Here is a 26637-nt window from a genome sequence, read left to right as displayed (position 1 = left end):
GATAGATGTGAACAAATGAGCACTACAAGAATTACTTATGGTACATACTGTACATATGCATTCTTGCATTTGCATATGTATCTTCTGTCCCAGTGGCTGGCATATGGCAGGTTTTCTTAATGTATTTGCATTTGGTGTTGAGAAGTTTTGGCTTTAAATTAATTATAATTTAATTTGTATACATTGTTAATGTCCATGGAGCTCTCATCAGCCACTATACATACTAGTTTCTCCACATCAAGAGCCTAATCTCTAAATCAACCAAGAGTACTATTTTAAATTTTTTAATGCTCTTGTTCCTCTATGGTAGTCACTCTGACCTATAAGAGAGGATAGTACCACAGGGAACCAAAGTGGGAGGGGAACTTGCAAAGTTTGCATGGTGGAATGGACCCTTTTGGCTGACATGTTTTATTCATTCAAATATGTACACCGGGAGCATTAAGAGCATGCATGCATAGCACTGCTGCCTCCATACAGCAACACAAGGACATCGCTAGTTTTGTTTGGGTCAGTGAACAAACTGGAGTTGAGTATGATAGCTAAAGCAGGTACATTGTGCACACATGACATTGTGCTGTGCTTGCAAAATGACATTCATCCACAGTACTGGACTATTAAAACACAGACCAAGAATATAATATTTCTGTTTTGGAAAAACAAACTTCTCTTTCATTGCAAAGAGTGTTCTAGGTGGCACCTTTCCTTAATAGACAAGCTTTATGAGTCATTATATATATATATAGGATTCTCTGTTACAAAAAAGGTGATCATCAAGACAAATCTCACAACCTCTATGCTGCAGTAGATTTGATTTAGATTACTAGTTATTGGAGGAAGTGTTAAGACTATTTAGTTATGCAGTGACATTTAAAATGTCTTCTGATAGGTTGAGAAGGAATATCACTGTGCACAGAAGGCACAATATGTGTTAATATGAAAAAATGATTAGGTGCAGGTTGATTTTATGTGAATATTGTACCACAGATCATAATAAATAAACTGAGCATGGCTCATCTTTTTACTGATCACTTGTCTAACCGAAGCTGTCCAACTTTGCAGTCAGGTTAGCAGCAAGAGTAAAATGTGCTTGACTTCTTGGTATGTTATTGGCTTTATGGCAGGGAAGTTTTCTTGCAACATCTGAGTGGCAAACATGTCATCTCAGCCCATATTTTAGGGACTCTGTGACTTTTTTTTTAACACTTCCTTCTTAAATGAGTGAGTGCTGGGGTTCACATGGCCTTTGAGCTTGTGGCTTGACTCTTCACCACTTCACTTGTCTGCAGTAATTAGTTTGGCATCCTTTGATCTGCTCTGATCATCCATTTGATCTCACAGATGTGGCCTTGTTTTAATGCTCTTACCATACTACAGTGAATTGTATTAAGGAAAAAAAAAAAAAAAACACAATATAAAATTCACTCTTTCCTCATTAAGACATCAATTATTACCCAGTCAGCAGCATTCAGTCTAACTCTGTAACAGTGCACTGTGTAACATCCTGTGCACTTGTGTGGAATTAACAAAAATAAGGCTAATTTTATGAATTCTAGCAGAAACATAACTGCCATTGAAAATTCTGTCAGAAGTTAATGAAGAAAGGGGTGAAAAGGGGAAACCAGTTGTTACTAGCTGCCACAAACATAAGAAATATGCTGTTTTTCAGTACTGTGTTTGAAGATATTATTTCATGGCAGCAATGGGAAAGAAACACTCACACAGGAACGCTCACATACGTAAGTACTGTATGCCACATTACCCTGGAGCAACAGCTATAGTGGCTACTTCAACATCACAGCCAAGTTGTGTTTGCAACTTCAAAAAACATGCATATACATATTCAAATTGGGATCTCCTAGTAACAGCTTCTTAACTGCTGTCTAGAACACAACCCAATTATAGAAGTACCCACAGCTTTTCCTACGCATGTCAAGCAAAAAAGAAAGCACTGAAAAACACAATAAAATTCTGTAATCATGTTCAACTTCTCTAAATGAATGTAATGGGAAGGTGCTGGCCTATAAACCTGACCTGGCATGTAGGTGTTTATTATTTGTGGCTGCCCTCTACTATGAGCAGACACAAAGGTATAATTTTAGTCAGAAACATTTTTATCAAAATTTATTTTTTATGGCAAATGCAGGCCAATTTACCTGTCCAATCTAAAAGCAATTTCATGCTGAACAGGACAAAAACAAAACCTCCATGGGAAATAGAGTGAGCAGAACCAAAGCAATCCACTGTAACTTTCTGTTAAGTTTTTACATAAGGCAACATATTAATGATGAAACTACTGTATTGTACTGTAGAAATGTCTATTAGGAATATATTTAAAATTTAATTATGACTTTGAAGTTAAAGTGATGACTCTGTGTATAAATTTGAGGTCGTTTACATCCGTGTCAGGTTAACAGTGACCTGTTCATACGTAGCTCCGCACTATTAGTGGGCCAATCAGTGCCTTTGCAATTGCCGACTGCCTGAAATCTATAACCCATCACCATCAGCAGATCCGTGATATCCTTGCTGGTGATATTCTGCTCGGTCTGCATTGCAGACACTTCTTACTTGATTTTGGGGCTTCTTGCCAACAGTCTGGTGTTTGGGAGTATTTTTTGCAGTATGGGATCACTGTCCTGCTGCCTGATAAGGTGTACTCACATGCAAAATCTGATGAATGACTGAATATATTTCAGTGTATTTGTGAATCTCAGCTTATGGCTAAGCAGAACTGTGACAGACTTTGTGAGATTGAGATCTGAAATAATGTTTTGTAACTCTCTAAGGCACATTTTTTAAAACGTATACCCCGAGGATGGAAAGCACATATTGCCTGACTAATATGAGGGTTGTCTGTTCTGTGACATGACTTCGTTCAAAAGACAGCACAGCTTGGTGATCTAAGTCCTATCTTTGCTGATACGCTGGAAACACTATGCAAGGCGGTACACTGAAAAAATTCACTATGTAAAACAATCTGGGACTTTTATCGTAAGTTTAATTAACACTTTTCAAATGCAGTTACTTTAACAACTTTAACTGTGTTACCTTTCTATTCTCAGTTATTTGAGAATAGAGAGGGTGGTTCCAAGAAAGTGTAGTCCCCAGGAGTCTTCTACTATTAGACTTTCCATCAACATATTTAACTAGTGAATATTATTGCATTGCATATGACTGTATTTGATTGTTTGATTTTGATACATACCTGAGGTCAATGCCTAACTAGATTTACTAGATAGGTTGTTGAAAAGAAAAGACTCTGCTCTGTTTAACAGTAATTCAGGTCTAGGTCAAATCCTCAACTGTTTAAATACATATAAATGTAGATGTTTGTGTTTGACTGATTTTGTATGACATTACATTCTATGGTTTGACCATTTTGAAACAAAACATTGCATACATTGCTTTATCTCATAGTAGCTCAGTTATCTGTAATGTACTCAAACATTATCTCCAACAATTTACCGTGAGGCAAGGTTTTACAGGTAAATATGTGTGGAGACATAAACATGGGCAAAATGTTTTGTATTCAAATGTTTTGCATTAATTGTGAAATTTGAAAGAAAAGCCCTGGAGGTGATCTGTAGAGTTTTCTTGTAATCAAACTAAATTATATTTATATTCAGTGTTACCAGTGTCACCAAAATGCATTTTGTCATAATTTACTTTGTGTACAACCATGTTTTCTTGCTAGCAGTCTACTTTCTCACTACATTTACATTATGCATTATTATGTTTCCTTACCACCACTGACTGTTGATCAGTGGAACATCTGGCAGCGGAGATGTCTATTGTGTAGCCCACCTGCTCCCACATGTGCACGTTCGTTCTCCTGCTAACAAAATGAGAGGACCCACTAGTAAAAATTGCTTGGCCCCCACTGTCTCAAACCAGAAAAAATATTGTCTTATATTCGGCCCAATATAATATCCTTTCTCTGCAGAGTGTCCAGAACTCTCAGCATTATTTTGTTTCCATTCATTTGGCTTAGGTGCTGTGCAAAGACTGTTGTGCTGCACTTGATTCTTGTAATGATAGGGAAAACTCTTCACAGGGTATGAGAGAATTGTTATGTAAGAGTAACAAACAGATGTCGTTGTGGCTAAAATAATATTTGATTCAGGACAGAATAGTTATATAAGGGCAGCCATGATGGTGACAATGGTGACAATCCAGGAATCACCACATTTATTTCTGTTAGGATCACAGATGTGCATAAAAATGCTGAATTAGTTAGTAGTGGTCTTACCTCTTGGAGACTCAAATTTCAGTAAATACCATAACATCCAGGCTCTTACTTTCAGAAACACAGTATTGTGGTCACACATGACTTTATAAATGGATGGACTAGGCCATCACATAATTTATGGTCTTTGTCAGAGGTAACAAGTAAGAGGGAAATATATGCTCTGCAGTGAAGCACAGCCTTTTCTTTATGGATATCATCATTTCAGATATCATCCGTTTCCCATTTTGTGTGAAAATTAACCTTATTCATTCTTTCTTCTGAGACAGTCTGAATTAATTAAAATGAGCCTAATGGAAATGCTGTTTGGGGATGAATCATATCTAAACTATGTTTGGAAGTTCAGACTGTCCCACAGTTACTTTCATAAGCAACAGATGTAGTTGATACATGTGATGCATTTCTGGGACATAACAGTTTTTATTTGAGATAAAGTCCAACAAATCTCATTAAAATGAAAGATCCTCACAAAAGAAAATGGGAAATATAAGCATTTGTAGTGCGTTTGTCACAGCATATGATGATTCTGATTAGACTTTATGCTCTGATGGCCATGCAGATATATTATGTATTAATATTGCAATGGCAGTATTTCCATTTCAACACAGCCTCTTCTCAGACGTTAACTTGGCTAATAAATAGGCTGAATGATCATTTTCCGCCGTATATCCAATTCATGGACTATAAGAAATACATTTCAAATGCAAACATTATACTATTCTCCACTTCTTGCCTCAGTTGGTAGCACATGAGTGTGTAAAATGAATCATGGATTTAACCATTGAAGTAGAAGCCAAACATCCATTCTACAGATAATTCTAGCAAATTGTGACAACACGATTATCATTTTCTTTGACTTTTAATCCAGGGAAACAAGATTATTCCTTCAGTATTTTGAATGGGTAGGTCTTCCATGTTTGAAGAAATGATTTACTGTTAGCGATTAATATGCCATATTTTTTCCCCAACCAATTTTTTCTCCGTATGTATGGGTAACCTTAAATTTGTACTTCCTTTTTATCGTGACAAATTGGTTTTCCTTGATATGTTAATAATTACAAGTAACCATGGAGCTGTTATCACCAACATACTCTGTTTCATTGTGTTTTTTTATAATTAGAATCATGGGTTCTAAGAAAAAGGGCAAACGCTAACTTCACTGTGACTTCACCAACCAGTCTGTCTTGCTCTGTTACTCGCCTTTTTCTCACCATTCTGATAGCAATATACAGTACTACTTAATGAAGTGCAGTGTTGTCCTAAAAATGGATCAAGGGGTGCAGTAATGAAATTAATTCAAACACTGCCTTTATGCAGATAGAGAGTTTGAGAGTTCAGGGCTTCATTTACTTCCTTTGCTGCAGTACAGCTGTAAATCAACCAATCTCGTAATCCCTTAACAAGACCTGTTTTCTATGAAATTAACATGATTTTTCAGGTTTTGGTGACCTAAACTTCTTCATACCTTGGGCAGTTTAATGCTTATCCTTGTACCGTTCAAGTTATTCACTGTACTTGAGCTGCTTGAATTTCAATAAAAACTAGAAAAAGGGGGGTGTAAAACTTTTGACTCGTGGTGTAGTCTGTGTGCTGGGTTGTTCCGGATACAGTAGATTTGTACTAGAACCCTTTTGCTTCAGCAGTGTGCAGATCTCTCCAGCACTGTCTGTCTCTGATGTGGCATTTAAAAACCTTGACTCAATCATGTGTTCTCTTTGTGTTCTACAGCCTTTGTGCTGTGGCCTACATACTGATTCTTGAGATTTAAAGCCTCCCCAAAGTATGCTGCCAGGGTCCCAGTGGGAAATGTGACACTGTTTACAAGACTGCTCCAGATATTTTATTGAACAACTATTATCTCAATCAGGGGTGTCATTCAGTTTAAACAAATTGATGATAACTTTTTCAGTATAAGATGCTTTAGAAATTATGGGGCCAACCATCATTGCTTAATGTGCTAATGTGAATATAAATGTAAACTTAAAAAAAATCACATTAGTTGTCTGATCCTGCGGGCAGTTTAGTCTAAATTTCTGAGCATGACCAAGTTGTTGCCAAAGTTTGCAACATGAGTCACAAGATGAAGACACAGCTCATAGCTACATGATTGATAATTAATTGAAGAGCAACTTGTACCCTGTTGTTTTTGATATAAATTCCTCTCTCAGAGCAGATTGTTCTGTTCAGTTAAATTCAACTGGAAGTACATAAAACTGAATGTAGAAATTAAATGGTTTCACAAATCTGTCATTATACACAATAGATAGACGATAGACTTGCTCCACAGTGATTGCGGTCTCTTGTTTGTTGCTTTGTTAAAGAGTTTTTCATGTTTGCAAATGAGTGAATTATTTAAGAAGAGAGATACAAAACATGTGTTCCATTTAAGGTCGGACATCCACACAGTTTTATATCCTGAGGTGCATACTGTAATGTTTCATAATTTCTGCTGCTTACATTTTCATAATGAAACTGTTAGTGGTTCTCTTTGAAATTAGTCTTAACTGTATCTGCATCTCTTCAGTGTCTTGGTAAACTGAGGCAGAGACAGACCTGGACCTTTGATGTTTCAGCCTGTGAGCCTTTGGGATTGCAATGAAACTGTATTCCATTGTCTCAGCACCAAATGTTTGGCATGGCGGAACACAATACTAATTGTAACCGAGGCTTGCCTGTTTCCGCTGGTTTCAAAGCTGCTGGTGCTATTTGTTTCCCAAGAGAGTTGCAGAGACTCCCTCACAGACCCAAACTGCTTTCAGGCCGATCAATTATTTAGGACCTGCTGCCTTCAGGGAACTCCTGAGAAATTATGATGATAAATGCAACCAAGAGACAGGAAATACATATTTATAAATCTATGTTTTTCATTGTAATTTTAATATCTCTTGATCAGGAGTTGAAGGCAAAGATTGATTGAAATAGTGTGACAAAATGGCAGAACTCCTTATTCATATGTGGACAAAAAAATGTGCAATCACAAAAAGCACTTTGGTAGTTAAGGGAAGCCTTTGAAAGGATCACAAAAGGCACTCTGTTTATAGTGGGTAAATACCCATGTGGTGTTGAAATGTTTCCCATATTTTCCTTGTCTGTACTGAGTCCTTTATTATGAATAAGCATGAATGTTTTAAGATTGATAACTAGTTCAACATGCAGCCAAACAAGAACATTGTTTTTGTCTCTCATTGAAATTTAATAAGATGACTAAAGGATGAGTCTTTAATGGACTATATGGATTATATTGGAACACTAAATAACCTTTTAAAGTATAGTTTAGGACATTCCTTCTGGTGTATGACTGCAGTGTACATTATGTGAATCTCGCTTGTGTTTACGACACAGTAAAGAAGAGGATCTCAAATGGCATCACTGGAAAAAGTAACATCAGGGTTGAGAGTATCTTGCTAAAGGGAAGGAAGATGATTGCACAATGTGTGATATGTGATCATCAAACCCCAGCAGAAAACTTTTATGACACAATATGTGATGTCCATAATCTTTTAATATGGGAGGCCCTGTTGGACATCTTACCTGCCCTGTTTTTTCCTTGAGGTACGCACAGATGTACAATATACAACAACAATGTACAACTCAGCTGCTCATTCAACTTGCATTTGGTGATATGCTTCGGTTGACACAGAAAGCTGGAATCTTTTTAAAACTCAGTTGATCACATAACGTACACATTGGTTCAATAAAAGCAACAGTTGTGCGATATAATGCAATGTAATACATCAACGGATGCTGTCAAAAATTCTGGAAAATTTGACAGCAGTTTGCATTGCAGCTATGTTGAATTGCACTGCACCGTAAGATAAAGCTAATAATTTTATAGTGTGTGGAGTGGGCAGCTGATGGAAAACAGAAGTTATCTTTGCACTGCCCCAACTTTCATTTAACTATTTTCTGAAATAACAAGTAAATTCAGCAAGCACAACAAACAACATCAGTTGCCATTTGATCAGTAACCCAGTAAAAAATAAGTGTTTTTTACAAATATAAATAGCAGTTGCAAATTGGATGGATAGAATGTAATGTCCTCTGATGTGCAGTGGAAGGTGTGATATCTTTTTTTCATTATTTAATAATTTCATTATTCCAGTGTATTTGGCTGCCAAAATAAACTGAAACATGCTGGTTTAGCATTAATCCAACTTCTGTGTAAACACAGGCATTAGAATGTATGAGATTACAATTTTTCATGAGACCTGAATTTATTCAAGTCTATTTTGTAGTCAGCCATGTTTGTTTAAAGCTTTTATGTGTGAAATGTGTGTGGTGAGAAATGTGTGGGGCCAAGCTTTGTTAAAAGTAGCCGGAGATAAACCATTTTAAAGTCAGTAACAATGATACTTGATGGTGTTCTGGGTGAAATAAACAAGCACGATGAGTCTAGTTCATATATGAGCCCAATGGATATGTCATCACCTGAGGTAACTCAAACAAAGGCATGAATTTATGAAGGTTTCTATTAATAAAGACAAAAAATCTGAGGAGTAGATGAACTAGCAACCTCCAGAACACACATTCATAGAAAAGCCTAAATATCCTGGTTTTCACAAAGAGAGCATAGACCCCAGCTCAGTGCAGTAAGGGCAAAGGGCAAAGTTGGGGATATCAAAATGACCAGAGAACCAATGTAAAGATAGGAAAGAGAGAGCTAGAGAGAGTGTGTGTGTGCGTATGTGTACAGGCACATATAGCCAAGTGTGAGCCCAGTGGTAATTTAGCAGTTCTCAGCAGCTTGTCTTCAGGGAAGAGCTAATATGGGCGGTATGTTGCTACGTTTAAGTGTGTCTCTGTGTGTGTGTGTCTTTTTGTCATTCTCTGTTTGTGTGTATGTGTCTGTGTTTGGCAGCGTTTCATTTCATAGTGAGAGTTCTGCTGACCTTGGCATACTCAAGATTTCATCCCAGTGGTGTCTCATCCTTCTCTTTCCCTTCCCTTTTTCCTTGTCCTCTCACCCATACTCCTTCCAAATCCCCTCCCATCACACTGCTGGTCTTCCCCCTTTGTGATTACGAGCCAGAACAGTACAGCAGATCCAAAGAAAAAGGAGCCAGTGTCTTTATTGTTCACCTGACTTCGACACAAGGCTGTGATTAAAATGGACAGGATAGTGGTTTGTCTTTCAGAGCGTGAATACTCAACCTTGATGCAATCATTAAGTTGGTTAAACGTTAAAATGCTGTCAGAAAAGCGGAGATGCAGTGAATGGCAGATTGAGGTTTTTCTGTACTTGTTATTTTTGTTGTCACTTCAAACATATTCTCATCAAATACAATGCATATGTTACAGTGAACAATAAAAATTAAGAATTTAATGTATAGTGTTTCGGAACGAGCACAAAAACAAAGAGTTGCAATATTGTTAGATTCAGAAAATGTTTTCCTAACAAAGCTTAACCATTCCACAGTGAGCATAAATGGTTTTAACACTGAAAATGACAGAGGGAGGTTTTGAATGCCGCTACACAGAGGCGTATTTCTAGTGTTTAAAGTGCTTGAGGTTGACAGCAGTAGAGGCTACCCACTGCTGCTGCTAGTCTACCTACGGGGAAAACAACTGGCAAAGCAGTTCAACTAAAATCACAACAAGTGCTTGTTGTGTTGTTTGTAAAATGCCTGACAGTCTGCACGTATACACCAAATATGCACAAAATATCAATGAGACTTGTCTTTTGTATGAAGTTGGGCCATATGTCATTTTACATTAAGTGTATGTTATTGTATATCACAATCTCTCTTTGGCTACTCCAGTGAATGGTATGCCTGACAAATGAAGGTGTTTCATCATAATATTGCCATAAAGCGGAGCTGCTCATCAGTTTCTAACATTGACTGCAGTAATCTAAAGCAACTGGAGATACTTGTATTAGCATTCGTGCAAAATCTAAAATGAGAGCCAGATCAGGGGTGCAGATTGTGCCACACAGTATTAGTATCTCTTTTTTGCAACTTTAAGATGCAGTTTGTCTCTGGGATCTATAAATGAACCTAATATTATTGTCTTTTTAAAGTCCTTTACTGCTTTACTGAGTCCTGAATTATATCATCTCTTAAGTAAATCAATATACTCACTGAAATCAAATTTTGCAGACCTGTGTTGTATAGTTATACATTACTAATGTTTTTTACTCCTTAATATACAGGGAAGCATGGATGGGAGTTATATAAAGTCCAGGATTTACATTTATATTTTAGACATCCAGCTGATGCACTTATCTGGTGTGATGTCGAGTACAATGAGTGGATGACACAAGCTTCCTGTGTGCTGACATTCCAAATGTTTCTGATCTGTCTTGTGGAATAACACAAGTCATTCCTATTGTGTGTCCTAACAGAAGTCTTGTCGTTTTATATTTCAGACTGAGTCTGTGTAGGGACCTATCCGCTCTCCTGGCAGAAAGCAGACATGTTCTTTGCCTCTGTTCCAGTATGGTAAGTTAATCTTTTGTGTCTCTATTAGCATGAATAAATGTGTTCCTCAGGGAAAAACAGCAGGGCTTCATGCATGACTTGTTATAGATATAGATTTGGCTATGAATATTCTTAGAGCTATAAATAGACACAGGTCAAGGAGTGCCAGACACTACCTGCTTAAAAGAGAAGCTTTTCTGAAAATAAGAATCTTTTTCATTTAGGGAAATGGGTGTGGGAAGCGAGGTGATAACCTGACTGTATTTGCCCTTCCCTCCTTGTTTTACCTCTACATGTTTTGTGAGGAACTGAGAAATTTGAACGCTATTGGAACTGTGACATGATGTGTCACTGGTTGTGAAAGAGCTTCTGGTATCCATGCACTATGTCAGATTCCCTCTTGAATATGGTAGTTATATACAAATGCACCCGCAGGTGCACTGATAGCGGGTGAATCCGTGGGTGGCTTTTCAAAATAGGCCAGCAGAACACACTGTTCTCTTCACATACAGCCTTTTTGAATCTGTCGACAGTCAGAGCAGATTGCTTTTGACATCTCTTTGTCAACTCAGCATTATAAAAAGATGTAAAAATAGAAAGTATAATAATAAATAATGAACGTTAGCATTAAGGCTTTGATGTGCTACTCTACATTTTTAAGGTTTTCAATCTGTCATATTTAGGGTGACTATATGCTATATAGTCTTTTTGTAGCATTGGAAATGTGGGTCTAGTAGTAATTTAGTAAACTCATAATATTGTAGGATTATCGTTGCATAGTCATACTAGTAAGTATATTTCTAAGGTAGGGTTGTTGCAAACATCAGTAACATTTTACATTTCAGTGATGCACACACTGATGAAAGAACTCTGTGTTTCAAAAGCAGTTTCAAAATGAAGGCACCAATACTTGCACCCCTAAGGCTAAACATGGGTATACAAGGGTTGGTCAGGGTGATTGCAGCCCAGGGGCACAAATCCAGATTCATTAAAGCAGTTCTCTTGTACCAATCCGTGTCATTGTGCTTAACATGATAAGAGCAGCTGTCAGTTCCATGCCAACTCCTGTGCATTCAGCAGTCCCAGACTGTCCTGGCCAGGTTAGAGCAGAGGACATGGCACAATACAATGGAAAGCAGTGAAGCATGATGTAGCCAATTATTGCAAAATCTTTTGTTAATTATCATTTCCCTGCTTTTTTAAACAGTTTAAGTGGTAACTGCATTGATAATGTTTTTATTAATGACATGAGCAGGTTGTTTTATTTTAATTGCCAACACAACTAATCAAAGACAAGGTGGAGATGTGGCTTGAAGTTTATGGGGATCTAGTAAAAACCTGATAGCTCTGGGGAGAGTGTCGAAATGGAAGCAGACATTGCTGTTACTAGCCTGCAGTTACTGGTATTGTGATGACAGTAAAAATGATCTATGCCAACTGTAGCTTTTCAGACAGCTTGTGAGTCTTTGAAGACTTATGAAATGCTGAGTGTGGAACACAGAATGGAGGTGCAAGCAGTAATTTATCTTCCACCTTTAAAAGAAAATCACATTTGAAATATTTGTGCTGTTGCTACTATCTTGGACATGGTTAGGTTAGACTAGTAAATGGCAGAAGGAAGGAGAAATCATGTTCAGTGGAGGATGTTTCATGAAGTCCACCCCACAATACCTCAAAAAATCTCTAGAGAGAAATGTGGCTCAAAAGCTTTAAAGAAAGATGTTTATTTATCATTTCTCTATAAATGGAAAAAGGACACATTTGGTAATTGTGCATCCTGTGACAGCATCCTGAGGGATTTTCTGGTGATGTCAAATTTATTTAGTTAGAGACCCAATTATTGAAGAATAAAGGTAATAAACGTTGCTGTACAAGCATAAACCATTATTCTGTTTGTAGCTCAAAAAAGTGTTAACTGATAACATAATAAGTAAATAACATGGCTCTTTATTTTTTTTGTATTGACCTTGGTTTCATCTTTTACACACTCAAGTATAGTTGCAGTGTATGTGATTTCAGCTCAGATAGTCATTTCAGTGCTATCAAATAAAGTTAATTGCCAACATTTGTGTTTTGATGCCAAAGTAGCTATGAATAGGAATAAAATTGGATTTTGTGCATAAACAGATTTGATGATTTAATTTGATGATCTAAGTGACAGACTGTCAGCATTTGATGATTCTATTAAAAGATTACTTGAGGCTAAGGTGACATCACTTAAAGCTGCCAAGATGCTAATACCTCTAGAAGTTGGTGGAGCTCTCAATTTATTTGACAGTCTATGCCCAGTATGTGAAAGAAATCTGAGTCTGTAAATATCCTTGGCACTGGTTTGGTTTGTAGAGCTTTTTATGCCATTAGAGGTAGTGCTTTGATCTTTTGCCGCATATTTTATTTGAAACTCTCTTCCTAGAGTCAAGAAAGCTTTTTTAATTGAGAAATAAACTTCATACCCCTAACCCTAAATACCCCGTAAAAGGTGGCATTTTCAAAATGTGTAAGTGCTAACACATTTAGATTGTAGGCCACATTGTGCAGTGCGCAGCGAGGACCAAACATTTAAACCTCAAAAATGTATCTGCATTTTAAGACTGTAATGAACCTTATTCAAGATGTCTCTGGTTCATCACAGTTCAGGAACTGGAACAGGATTCTTCAAATTGATACATGGAATAATGAATTGTGCAGATCCTAGAAGGACACATTCACCAAGCTGCCAGTACTTATGAGTGATGCATGCTGAATCAGGTATAATTTCTATGCAGCCACTGAGAAATCGTTAGCTTGGTTCCAAACCTTTGAATCACAGCCCACATATCCCATTTGTTCAACGATTCAAAAGGGCTTGGTATTGGGCCAAAGACAGCTATTTCTTCTGGTTGGAGAAACAGTTGACCCATCAGCTTTGTGTATAACCTTCCATCCATCCATTATCTATACCGCTTATCTGTACAGGGTTGCTGGAGCCAATCCCAGCCGACAGTGGGTGCGGTACACCCTGGACAGGAGACGGGTCTATCACAGGGCTGACATATAGAGACAAACAATGTGGGAACACACAACCTTCTTGCTGGGAGGCAACAGTGCTAACCACTGCACCACCGTGCCGCTGTGTATAACCTTTATACCTTTAACATGATTGAGAGTTTACGCTTCTACAATCCGAGCATTATTTGTAATGCTGCTTTAGATTAACAAATCTTAAATTTACTGCATTTGTAAAATTATTATATTAATTATTAATTATTGTAATTATGTGGTGTAAATAGGAGTTCCTTTTGAGTGTTGTGATCAACTAGGAGTCTAAGACATAACCATAACAGACCTGGTTCAGGTCTGCAAGGGGACCTTTGCTGCATGTCATCCCCCTCTCTTTCCTCTCTCCTGCATAGTATCTAATAAAAAAAAAACTTACAAGTGTGATTTGATATGGAAGGAAGTGCATTGTGCAATGATGAGCAATAAATCATGTAAAATGTAGAAAGATGTTGTGACTAATTGTAAATTAATTCTAAGAAGCAAGACTAAAGAAACCTCAGTTCTTGCTGAATGTAAGAATTAAACATTTTCATATAAAATGTCTATTTTTCTGTTTTTAATTGATGTAGCACAATTCCACCAGCGTTCAACAAGCAGTATTAACACTGAGTCAGATTATTCTCTGTAATGTGAAAGGTTCTTTCAAAATGTCAGTGTAAAGCAACACTCTACTCAGCAGCTCGTCGTTTAGACAACTTTAGTGTTTTGCTTTGGCCCATGGGTTCACACATTAACTTTAAAGTTTGAGTACTCTCACTGCATTCAGCATCTAGCAGCAATTTTTTTTCAGAAACTAAATCACAAGTTCATGTTCGAATTAACCTTTTTTCAGTTTGTCATAAATACCCATCTTGACCATCTTAGCCTCAGTCATAGTCAAAGAAGAATGGATAAAAAAGTCTCAGTAAAAGATATTAAATGTGTTTTGCCCAGTTGATGACAGTCTCAGGGAAACTTCCATGCTCCCACAGGCCATTCTACTCATTTCTTAGCGCCTAATATTACTTATCACCCACCCATCTGCTTTTCTGTCTTTCATCCATATGCACACGTTTCCTCTTAACTCACCTTTACCTGATAGGCTTGGTTTGTCATGAGTTCATGCTATTCCCAGCAAACACATCATTACTAGCAGCACCTCAGTCCCAGTTCCCCCAGTCAACCTTTAACATCATCAGACTTATCATTGGGTTATCATCAAGTAATTTCATGGTTGATTTATTGATAAGAGGAATCACATCACACTGTATAATAGAACAATTTGTGCTAACTAGGTGTCATTTAACTTTGAAGGAGATTGCTGTTCTGCAGAACCACAACTCCTACTCTTTATTATGGGTGTAGACAAGATAACAGATGGGAATCATTCCTTGCATGCCCACAGCTTTGATGCAATCTTCAAACGGCAGATTCCTGACAACTGAGTTAATACTATTGTGAGATTTTTCTGAGAAAAAATGTACCAATCACAATATTTCATGTGAAAGCAAAGAGAGGAGTTATGACATTAATATTCACGGTTGTCCTTTCAAAATAATTTACAACTGGCTGAAGTGGTATGTTTTGGATGCATTACATAAGTTGTCTACTTTTTCTCAATCAAGATCAGGTAAAAATTGCACTTGGTGTGTCTGATTATGTTCTAGTTTAAGCACCTTTTTCAACAGGAGGTGAGGAAATCAACACTGACAATAGTTTCGAAATGGGTGGCATGTGATTCACATTGCAAAATGATCAAAGACCCCATACTGTGCTTGGTGTGTCCCTGTCTGAGAAGTGCTTGTTTTACATTTCCCTCAGCTTTACACCTAAGTGTCCCTGTTGTTCCGTGATGCATGATGCAACTTTTTTTTTTCTGTCTCTGGATTGGCATACACACCTTTGTGTGCTCAATGAAGACTGAGATCTTAGATTTTTATTTAAGATAGTTTTAATGAAGTGCCGGGCACAAGCAAAAAGACAGCAGTAAGATAGAGACAGGGCTGTCTGGTGTTGTAATCCTGTCAAAGGAAACAAGTTTTTTATCAAAGTGGATTTACCAAATCTGCACTGTAGTGAAGACAATACAAGAAAAAAACCTAATAGCAACCTACATACTTGTGTTTTCATCAAAAAATAAAACATTGCAACAGCAGGTATACAGCTATATGCAGATTCTCACAGGCACGCCTAGAGATAAAAATCATTTGGCGTTACCTTGTTTTAATACATCTAAAATCCTGGAAACACTGGCATCAAATCTGTTTGATGCCACCTGCTGCATATCTGCTCATGCAAACCTGTGCGTTGTGTGTCTCTCTTTCAACACATCATCATCACTTTCCAACCTCGGTCCCACCAGGGGCCCAGCAGCAGCTGTAGAGCAGAAGTTGCCACATCAGAGGCTCCTCTGGTGAACTGACAGTCAGCAGCATCCAGCCATGGAGTGAGGAGGTGGCAGAGCATGAAAGGATGCATTAGATGGTATGCAGATCAACAGGAAAGCTGAATAGGGTTCGACTTTACATTGCCATCAAGCTGTAAGCAGCTGAGAGAGATGGAAACACAGGGTGTGTGAGAGATAGAGAGGGAGAAGGGCCAGAGGCTGGAAAATGAACATGTCAAAAGGCATTAGGCTCAGGAACATCCTTGTTAACATCCTCACCTTTATAAAGTAGTTTAGAGTCCTTTACTTATAGCAGGCAAGGTGAATATTTGCCTTTTTAATTTAATTTTGTTTGTTGTCTGATTGTCAATTGTTTAGTGCATTATCTGCCACATTTTAACTGTGTTATGGATTTAACACATTAAAGTGCAGTTTGTTGAGATCAAGTTGCAGCCATTGACAGTTGTTCTCAACAGTAACTTAGTAGTGAATGTACAAGAGAAATGATTATTGGTCTCATTGATCTGACACTGCAGAATTTATGGCTCATATCTGCTGCTGTTTTCTCTCAGATGTTAGAGCTGTGCGTCACTGCTGGTGCTGGTCGTGCAGTGTTTCGCTTTGCCAGTGACAGAGTGTAGCAGAACTCTGCTGCCTGTTGGGTTAGATGTGAGTGTGTAGATATGCAAGTAACGCATACATTTGAGCTGAAGTGATAACAGAGTGGAGCCACATTGTGACAACATTAGGGCGTTGTGACAGCCTAATCAATCATTGCAGCGGACACAGAGATGATGCATTGTTCGAACTTTTTTAATCAGCTACGTATGTTAACACTGTATCACTCATTTGAGAAACTATAACGTCTACTCATCAGATTGAGGTGGACTAGCTTAACCTTTGCATCCTAATGTTTTCATACTGCATCAGTTGTGGTTAGAATCGGAAACTGATAGATTGTTGTCCATTTGTCATGAGTAATCTGTGATACTTTTATCACTGATTCGTTCAGCTATCTCCAAGTCCCTCCTCTGTCTTTCTAATGCCAGCTGATTTGTATTCCCTGCATATTTGACGTTTTTGTTTCCAAGGCAATAAAAGGGGCGTTTGCCAACAAGGACCCAATGGCTGACATTTGATTGGCAGTGCAATGTTCTGGGAGAGAGGCTGGGAAATTATGTGAATATTCAACATAAGGATTAATCCTTCTCATTGTGTACCTCAGAATGCCCTCAGCTGTGGATACAGAAGGGAAAAAAAGTGTTTCAACATTATGTTGTAAGTTTGAGTTAATTGAGCACATTGTTGAGAATCTATCAACAATGCTGACAGACTGTTGAGGGCAAGTTTGTTTTTTGGGTTAATATTTGGTATATTGAATACAGTTTTTCACACACAATTGGCTCATCCAGAAATGAACTCACTGGTTGTATCCTGTCGGTATGGTGAGAATTGAACTCTGCAGTTGATGCTAATGTGAAACCACCAAATGCCTGTGTATTTTCACTTAATATGGAAACTAAGATAGAAGGTGTTTGATTGTTGTTAACAGTGATTGCAAAAGAAACATTCACTTCATTAAGCATGAGTAGTTCACCTCACAGACTGTCTGAGTAGTCCCAATTTCTGCCTTTTAGCTGTACATCCTGCACCGATGCTTTAACAAGAGAGAAAGCAGTTCACTCAATGAACTCTACTGCACTGAGCTGCAACAACTTAAATAAGATGTAAGGGCACCTCAGTCAGCCGTCTACCTTCTCAGCCTCTGAAGCCATTGCTCTGTGTCTCATTTCCCAGAGTATTGATGTCTTTAAGTGAGCTTCACAAGTGCCTAGACAGAGTGGTTGCTACATACTGTAGATTGCTTTCAGGGTGTTGGGACATAGCTGACTGTAGCTCAACAGTGGAGCCATGGTCATTCTTTTGAATAGAGCTGGAATTAAAGATTTTTGTATTGATATTTTAGCTTGAATTGTATTGTTTAAAAACAGTGTACACTCACCGAACACATCATAAGGAAAATCTGTATGCCTGCTTATTCATGCAGTTATCCACTCAGCCAATCATGTGGCAGCAGTGCATCCTGCAGATACAGGTCAGGAGCTTCAGTTAATGTTCACCTCAAACATTGGAATGGAGGAAAATGTGATCTAAGTGACTTTGACCAAAAAAAAAAAAAATCTAGTGGGTGGCATTCTGTGGACAGAAACGCCTTGTTGACGAGGGAGGTCAGAGGAGAATGGCCAGACTGGCTGGAGCCACTGTTTACAACTGTGGTGAGCAGAAAAGTGTCAGCAGAACAGCAAACAGCAGAAGACCATTTTAGGTTCCCCTCCTGTCATCATAGAAATTGATGAACCTCAATTTCTGCTGAGGCATGCAGATGATAGGATCACAATTTGGCGTCAATAGCATGAATCCATGGACCCCATCTGCTTTATGTCAACAGTCCAGGCTGGTGGTGCTGGAATAGTGCGGGGACACACACATGGCACACTTTGGGCCCCTTAATACTAATCAATCATGGTTTGGATGCCACAGACTGTCTGAGTATTGCTGTTGACCATGTGCATCGCTTAATGGCCACAATATACCATCTTCTAATGACTACTTCCAGCATTTACGCACCATGCCACAAAGAAAAATCTGCCACCAGATTTGAATGGAAATGAACAGCTTTGGGATATAGTAGAACAGGAGATTGGCAGCATGAATGTGCAGCTGACAAATCTGCCGAACTGATGTGATGCAATCATGTCAACATGGAGCAGAATCTCAAAGAATGTTTCAAACATCAGAATCAAGGCTGTTATGGGAGCAAATGGAGGCCCCAGCCATTATTAGCACATTGTTCCTAATAAAGTTATTTCTTGTCCGTCAGTTGAAGCAAACAAAAACAAACAAAACCTGACTATTAAATACTGATATCCTTGTTCTTTTTCCTGTTCATCCTATCCAGTTCATTCACAATCAAGATGCTAATTTTAACCATTTGTAGGTTATGAACTTTTTGGGCATTTTTGTAGGACAAGGTAGCTTTAGTCAGTGGTTGGTAAAGAGGATCAATTGACACAAGAAAAGTCACTAATGATACAGGGTAGTCTTAAAGATGTGTGGCCACAGTTGGGTTTGTCCTAACAGAAGAAAGTGCTATTTCAAACCAAGGAAAAAAGAAAGGAACGCAGATATTGGGCGCCAGCACAAGGTGGTTCACACACACAAACACTTAGTTACAAAATGGAAACAAAAGAAGAATCAATGCTGTTTCTCTGCTACATGGACGTGCAGGGATGTGAATTGAGTAGAGAGCTTGGATAGACAGGTGTAAAGAACAAATGACGAACAAATTGTGAGATCGTGAGTTGGACCCCTCATAAAAGCTACAGCGGACTCCTGCTGGATGTTCCCTCCCCCCTCAGCAGTATTTCATCTTCTCATTGATTTTATATATTGAACCTAATCAAATAATGGCACTGATTTCAACCTTCTAAGTAAAGAAGTTCCCTTGAATTAGGCTCAATGTTGAGGCATATAAATGCCTTTATTTACTGTACGTCATGTACATACTCCACAAATGCAGTGATAGAATTAGGTTTTTCAACATGAAGGCAGATTAATTCTGTAACCTCAATGGCTTATCCTTTTATGGTGTGTAAACATGCCTCTATATATATCACGTCAGATTGATTGGATTTTCTTTTTTTAGTTGATTCATTATTTTTTGTAGTAATTTAACAGAGACACATATGTTAGGTTAATTCAAACAAGGAGGGAGGAAATGTACTGCCACCTGGTCAGTCAACCCTGCTGGACTGAATTAATAAAAACTACATTCATAAGCATGCAGAGACAATGTGGCAGAAATACAATCTCAAGAAAACATTATGGTCTTACCCCAACTGGATAAGGACTGACAGAGATTACAGAAGAGACTAGAAAAGAAATGCTTGGATAGAGAAGCTGGGAGAGCGCTCCGGAGAGTGTGGGCAGCTGGACTGCAGTAATTAGTCAGTGCAGCTCTTTGTGGTTAAGGGGCAGTTGACCACTGGCCTCTCTTGCTTAGAAGAATGACAGAGGTTCTTCCCTCTCTCAAATATGACTGTGATTAACATCAGCAATTACCTACAGAAATTGCACGCCCCTTTCTTCTTTTAGAGAAAGAGAGATGACTTGCCTGTAAGGTGTAGATGGCCTCAGTCACAATGGGCATTCTATTTTACTACTGATCTAGGTCATTTTCTGTTCATACAATCAAGTATTGTGGATAACAGAATGTATCAAAATGTGCCTGAAAGTTTGTCACCTTCCCCGTTCCACAATCACTGTACATGTCTTTCTCAATTCAGTCCTGCAAGGGAATGGCATAACATTGACAACTGTTGCTCTATTTAATAAACTTTTCTAAAATGATAACATACAGGAAGACAGTGACGCGGATTTAACCAGAGCCAAACCCATCTGTCATTAAAACGTGATAAAGTTGTAAGACGAGCAGAAAGCCTGTTTTCCATAAAATCTAAATTAAGGAAAACAGCAGGCAAAAAGTGTCAGATAATATTCTGGAAAATTTTTTCTAATGGAAGAACCATGCATGAAAAAAATACAGACATTTTTTAAAGAAATGTCCAGAGTAAACATTTTATCCATGTACCTATGCAACCTAACATTTGTGAAGCTCTGAAAATTTGCTCTCTGATCTCTACATTTATGTCTTCTGTCATTTATGGCTGAGCTAATGAGCTAACCCCTTGACACCTTGTGAATTTGTTGATGTTTACTTCCTCAGAATTGGAAAAGGTGGGGGAGATGAATGTAATATGCACATTAATGAGCATGTCACACGGACAGCAACTAATTACAATGACGCATTTGGGGCCTCATTTGGTGATGGTGTCAGCAGTAACAGCCTCCCGGCCATTTGAGTGCCCATGTTAGTCTAAATTACCGTAGAGGTCCTCTGAAAGTTCTTCTTGTCTGAAAGTGTACATGTCTCTGTCAGAGAATGGAAGCAGGAAAGCTTTACTTTTTCTTTTTTTGTTTAACTTTGTGCTGGGGAAAGTTACACGAACGTGTCCCTTTGAGGAGAGATAGAAATGCTTTTATCAGCTCCTGTGTGGCTAACCTGAGATTCTTAAGATCAAGCCAGTGTGCTGAAAGATCTACTATGAATGGCATTGTTACCCAGGGATTTGTCGATCCTTTAGCGGCCTATCAGGGAATATCCTTGCTGATTACAAGGACCCCTGTGTCTTCATTCATTGCAAAAAGTAGAAACTGGAATGTAGCAACCATGTCACAAAAGTCCATATTTATGAGCTATTAAAATGTATAGAGTGCACTGTGCACGACAGTGCCTTTTTAGAAAAAGATAGGAAAAAATCTTGCTGTACTCACCTGTGTTGTTTTCACTGTTTTTGCAAGTTGCAAGTTGCAAGTTATTGTCCTTAAGATTTTGCATAAAACCCAATTTGTGATAATTATTTGGGGATTTTTTTATCAATTGCTCTTTAAGGTATTAGCATTTGTCTCTATCACTAAATTGTGCATCCACAGACTAAGGATGCACAGGACGTGATTCAGGCAGATGCTGGATATGAAGTTGCAGAGAAATATTGGTGCATGTTTCATTACATGTGACCTGGATGAAACTGATTTCCTGCATGGTGCTGATTTTGGTGTAAGCACCTGCTAAGTAAGTACATGAGTAAACAGATAGATGAATTACTTTTCTTTTGTTTGACTTCTGCTCAGAGCGTTTTCTGCCCTCAGTGGTCAGTGCATTTGCCATTTTGTTGGGAACTGCATAATTGCTGCTACCACCAGTAACCATAGGTATCAACAGATCAACCTTAAGGATTGTTATGAACTTAATTAACCTATTAACAGGTTTAGGGTAAAGCGTACTGTGCTGTTCTCAAAAAAGTGCTGAAACCTCAGTTGATAACTTGGTGGAGACATGATTTGTATATGCTCTTATGGGAATGACAGGCTGGTAGAGGTTGAGAGACAAGTGTTTTCTGCTGAGATCAGTAAATCTGAGAAAAAAAATAAAAAAAATGACACAGAATGTGAAAGTAGCTGCAGTGGTAATTATTAGGTGTAAAAAAAAAAAGAAAAAAAGAAAGGTATATGTGTCATAAATTTGTCAGTGAGCACTGATACACAGAGGCTTGCAGCTATTCTTCTGTGATTCACACTCAACTTTTGCCTTATCTGAGCTTTTTGCATTGATGTAGCTGTATCTTGAATATTCAGGTTGGTTTGGATCAGTGAATTTTGACCCCACTTAACCAGGTTGCTTAAGTAATTCAGATCATTTTTCACAGGTCATACAAACTCTGGCAAGTTAATTATTAATATATGGAAAGTTCATTTAGAGGTTTCTAAAGATCCAGATCCTCATTGCAGCTGTAACATTAGTCATAAGTATTATGGGCAATTTAGCTGACAAACATGCTCCATGAAAGAGCAAGGCCAGGAATGATTATACTCCATGGCTGGGTAATGAGTTAAAATCCTTATTGGTAGAGCAAGATAGAAATGGTAGAAGTGGAAAGCATCAGGATCAGCTCAAAATCTTGTGTATGTTTTCGCATTTGGGCTTAATCTTAAATAGCCAAAAATATTAAGCAATTTATGAATATATGATAACATTTTTATTAGGTAAAGGTAGGATTAATGCATTGTTAGCCTTGGTCTCTTAATGGGATTTCTTGACAGTAAGATATAAAATATCAGCAAACTTAAACTTGAATTGGAAATTCATATGATAAAGCAGTGCAAGCCAAAATGTTCAGTAGATAAAATCTTTAAATTTTGTCTAAGAAATGTTTTATACACATTTTGTACATAGACCATATATAATTTGCTTTGATTTAACATAACTTGTAGTACAAAGTACTGCAAATGAATTGAACAGAATAAATTTGCACTAACAATGCCTTCTGTCATTGATGTTTGTGCTCTTTGCCTGGCTGCTGTCTCATCGCTCTTCATGCCTTTTTTCTTTTTCAATGAATTCCCCATCTTACTTATATTCCTACATAATAACAGAATATCAAGCCTTTGCATAAAGTTGATTTCATGGACAAATTACAGGATATCTGTTTTATTAGGCCTCAACATCATCAGTTTAGATTCAGTTGTGCATAAATGAATTGTGAGATAGACGTACTGTGCCTTATGCTGATAAAAACAGATTTATTCTTTGAGACAAATTAAGGTTCTTACTTTTTCCAATGAAGCAAGGAGAAATGTGTACTAACTGTGACAGTGTGAAATAGATTAGGGGGGAAATGATCATCTTCATTGTTATTACAAGTGAGCAGAGGAACATGAATGCTGCCACAAATGAAATCATGAATCTGATTATTTTAGTAAGTCTTTTGATCTTTCTTGACAGAGCTTTTATTCACCTAAATGACTAGTTGCTGAAAATGAAAAAAAGCGTCATCTTAAATTTAAAGTTCTCTTGTCAGAGAACAATAAAGGAGAAACAAATCATCATGGTTTTCATCTCTTTGTTACTTAATGCTACAGTATGCAATTTCTATGCATTTTTTTCTTTTGTTCCGAAATAAATCTTAAAGTGAAGAGGTGCTGTCAAAGGCTTCTGTGACTCTGAGTTATTTAACAGGCCTTGCAGCAGTGCAGAGATATTCCCCTATTAGATTTTCAACAAGCCTTGCTCTTCTAACCAATCAGCAAGGGCTACAGTCAGGGGTGGGAGTTCACAGCTGTCACTAAATATATGAACGTGCTTCAGTTGTCCTCTTGAACTGAAACTGAAGCTAGAAATAACTGCTGGAAGAAGTTGCCATAGCTGATTCGCGAGGAAGGAAGCGCATGACTTCCTGTATTATATGCTTTCGAGTCTCATGCTTGTACCAGTTTGATTTTCAGAACTTGCATATTGTAGCTTTAAATAGGAGATTTACATGGTTATTTATTCATTGAGTTTCATGATTGTTATGCCCTTAATATTATGATATTTCCCTCTCTTTTGTAATGTATTTGTGAATTTACTGGCACCGGCTTTGGTTAGCCCTACATCTGGGTTTATCACAATTTCTAAATTAGCATTGACGAGAAGTCATTTAGAGGGCTGGTTTAAGCCGTGAAGGTGCGTTTCTACTGTTGTGTTTTTTGCAGTGACTGAAGAATTATTTGGGTAAATTCCATGTTCAATTAAGTCAATAACTGAAATCAAACATTGTATAAGGAGGGAGAATCAATGGGTTTCTTCCCTACTATGATGAAAATTGGAGCAAAGCCCCATTGGCTTTCAGTCATGCTTACTATTGATTGCGGAGGCCCATAATTTACTTTTGTCCCAAAGCAAGCTTTTCACTCCATTACGTTCTGCTCATGGGTCTTTGGCCAGAACCAGTCTTGGTCTCCATCATCATTAACACCTGCCTGGTCATTAAATTGAGCAGCCAGATAAAGGGACTTATAGATTCCATCATTGCTTTTCGCATTGCCCTAACTAATGATTTGTGTAAAGGTCTAATGGTTAGAGTGGTAAAAGGCCAATCAGTACCAAAAAGCCACAAGCTAGGACACTGGAACAAGTGTCAATGTGCTGGCTTGTTTTTTTTACTTTGACCTCTGACAGTCATTACTAAGCAGGCCTCCTTACTTCCCAATGAGGCCTGAATTTAAGTATGCAGTTCATTCTTAAAATGATCGAGCTGTAATACAGGATGTCTTTACTCACCTGAGGCACATCAGGATTTCCTGAATAATGACATAATTTATTTGAATGGCACTTAACTCTGGGCCTGCTGCCTTCCACAAATGTAAAATAAATGTTATAACTGCTACTTTTCATACTAAACTGGTGGTTGTTTTAAAGTGTTTTTTTAACCACATACACATATACATGAGAACTGGAGCAATATACAGTATAATGTTGCGTATAATACCCTGCACACATGGATTTCTTTCTCCAGCAAGTTCCTGATGGATTCAAAGGTAGCTAAGACCTAGAGTCGTCTACGGTCTCGATCAATACATTCTTCTCTGTAGCACTGCCAAAATGGCAACCGATAGCATGAAAAATAGAGCACTAACATATCAGGAAAGAAATTAGGGGCCTTGTCTAGATGGACTTAGCCCCATGTATCACTCAGCGGTTTGATAACACACAGAGTAGCTTGAGAAGATCTGGAAGAAAAGGTCAAGCTTAAGAGATTACCATTTCTCACAGCCAAATCCCCTTCTAAATAAGTGGGACCTCTCGTCAACATAAACCAAATAGAATGAAATTTTTTGTGTTTTCAAGAAGACAAAGAAAAAGGTGAAACATGATTGAGACATGAGAAATATTAATATTCTTTATTCATGTAATTACTGAGGAGAATCAGTCGGTAATTGCAGTAACACACACACACACACACACACACACACGCACATATTTGTGATAGGAGTGTTGTTAAGCTGTGTAGATAGATAAATAACCCAAGGCCACTGTGAATGTTTTAACTGCAATCCTCTTTGTTCTTCACTGAAGTTTGATTGAATGTAAGTTAATGTTAATGTCTGTTTCTTTTTGACTGAAGAATTTGTCTGTAATAGTAGAAAAAAGACGAGACAAAAAGGAGAATGAGAGGATCTGTCTCCAGTTAGCAGTAGCCAGTCATCGATCTAAGAGGTACCTTGACTTTTGGTGCAGTGAAGATTCAATCCCCTATTGATCCTCAAAGTGTCAAGTTCTTGTTAAGGCGGGCTACACCACTTCCTGATGCAATGCCTTGGCAGGGCAAAGAATACATCTGAGCAAAACAGAGAGAGGAGGGAGAAGGCAAGAGGGAGGCTAAAGTTACTGTATGAGCATATGTGTGTGGGTGTGGGGAAATGAAGAGGAAAATAATGGCACTAATTCACCAATCAAACAAAAGGAAAACAACAGCACTGATTGTATGAAAGTAGCACTGGCTGCTCAGACATTTGGACTCAAAAGCTTGGACGGTGATAGATTATTTCCCTTGAATGGGACCTGGCGTTGTAGCCCTACCTTCCCTGCTGAACTACAGAGACGTAAATGGCGCCTACCAGCAGTACAGGGGAAACCTGAGAAAGGCTCAATTTTATGCAAATGTCCTCTGACGCAGTCTGAGCAACAACCAGGCGGGGGCCAATTGAGCTAAATTTAACTCCCACAGAAATGGGAGCTTGGAGTTGTTTACTACTCCGTTCCAATAGTGGAGTAGAGATTGCTTCCAGTACAGATACAGGACCACAATGTCAATCAGCCGTTCCACTTAGTGCATCTTCGTTGTATTGAAAGCGTTTCATCCGTGCAAGGTCAAAAAAGACAGAAAACAATGCTGTTCTGTAGCCAGGAAATAAACAGTGAAACAGGAAATGAACAATTTTCTTGTATGTAGTATGGCAGCTTTGTCAGAAAGTAACTGTGCAGGAGGAGCACAGTATGCAAATTATATGCTTAGTACAAACCAGACAGAGCTACAGCTTTCATGAGAGACTGCCTACTACTTTGTATGTGCGAGCACAACATTAGGGAGGAGATTGTGTTGGGCGATCTTAATCATAGAGCTGGC

General features: G+C 38.1%; 1 protein-coding gene across 14 annotated transcripts in view; it reads left to right on the top strand.

Moving 5' to 3' along the window:
* The window catches only part of lingo2 (leucine rich repeat and Ig domain containing 2), a 197827-nt gene that overhangs the window by 30369 nt on the left and 140821 nt on the right, over window positions 1-26637 (top strand). For 12 of the 14 annotated variants that reach the window (XR_011684456.1, XR_011684453.1, XR_011684457.1 and 9 more), the window contains one exon: window positions 10617-10689. The gene's annotated coding sequence lies outside the window, so the exon portion shown is untranslated. Of the gene's footprint in view, window positions 1-319; window positions 3489-10616; window positions 10690-13623; window positions 25545-26637 lie in introns of those variants that run through there. The other 2 variants (XR_011684460.1, XM_071457481.1) reach the window with 2 other exon arrangements.

The sequence above is a fragment of the Trachinotus anak genome, unplaced genomic scaffold, assembly GCF_046630095.1.
Source record: "Trachinotus anak isolate AG129_WGS33_773 ecotype Australia unplaced genomic scaffold, CSIRO_AGI_Tana_v1 ptg000021l, whole genome shotgun sequence".
NCBI classification, from domain to species: domain Eukaryota; kingdom Metazoa; phylum Chordata; class Actinopteri; order Carangiformes; family Carangidae; genus Trachinotus; species Trachinotus anak.
The sequence above is the reverse complement of the archived record's forward strand: the minus strand, read 5'-3'. Positions and strand labels throughout refer to the sequence as shown.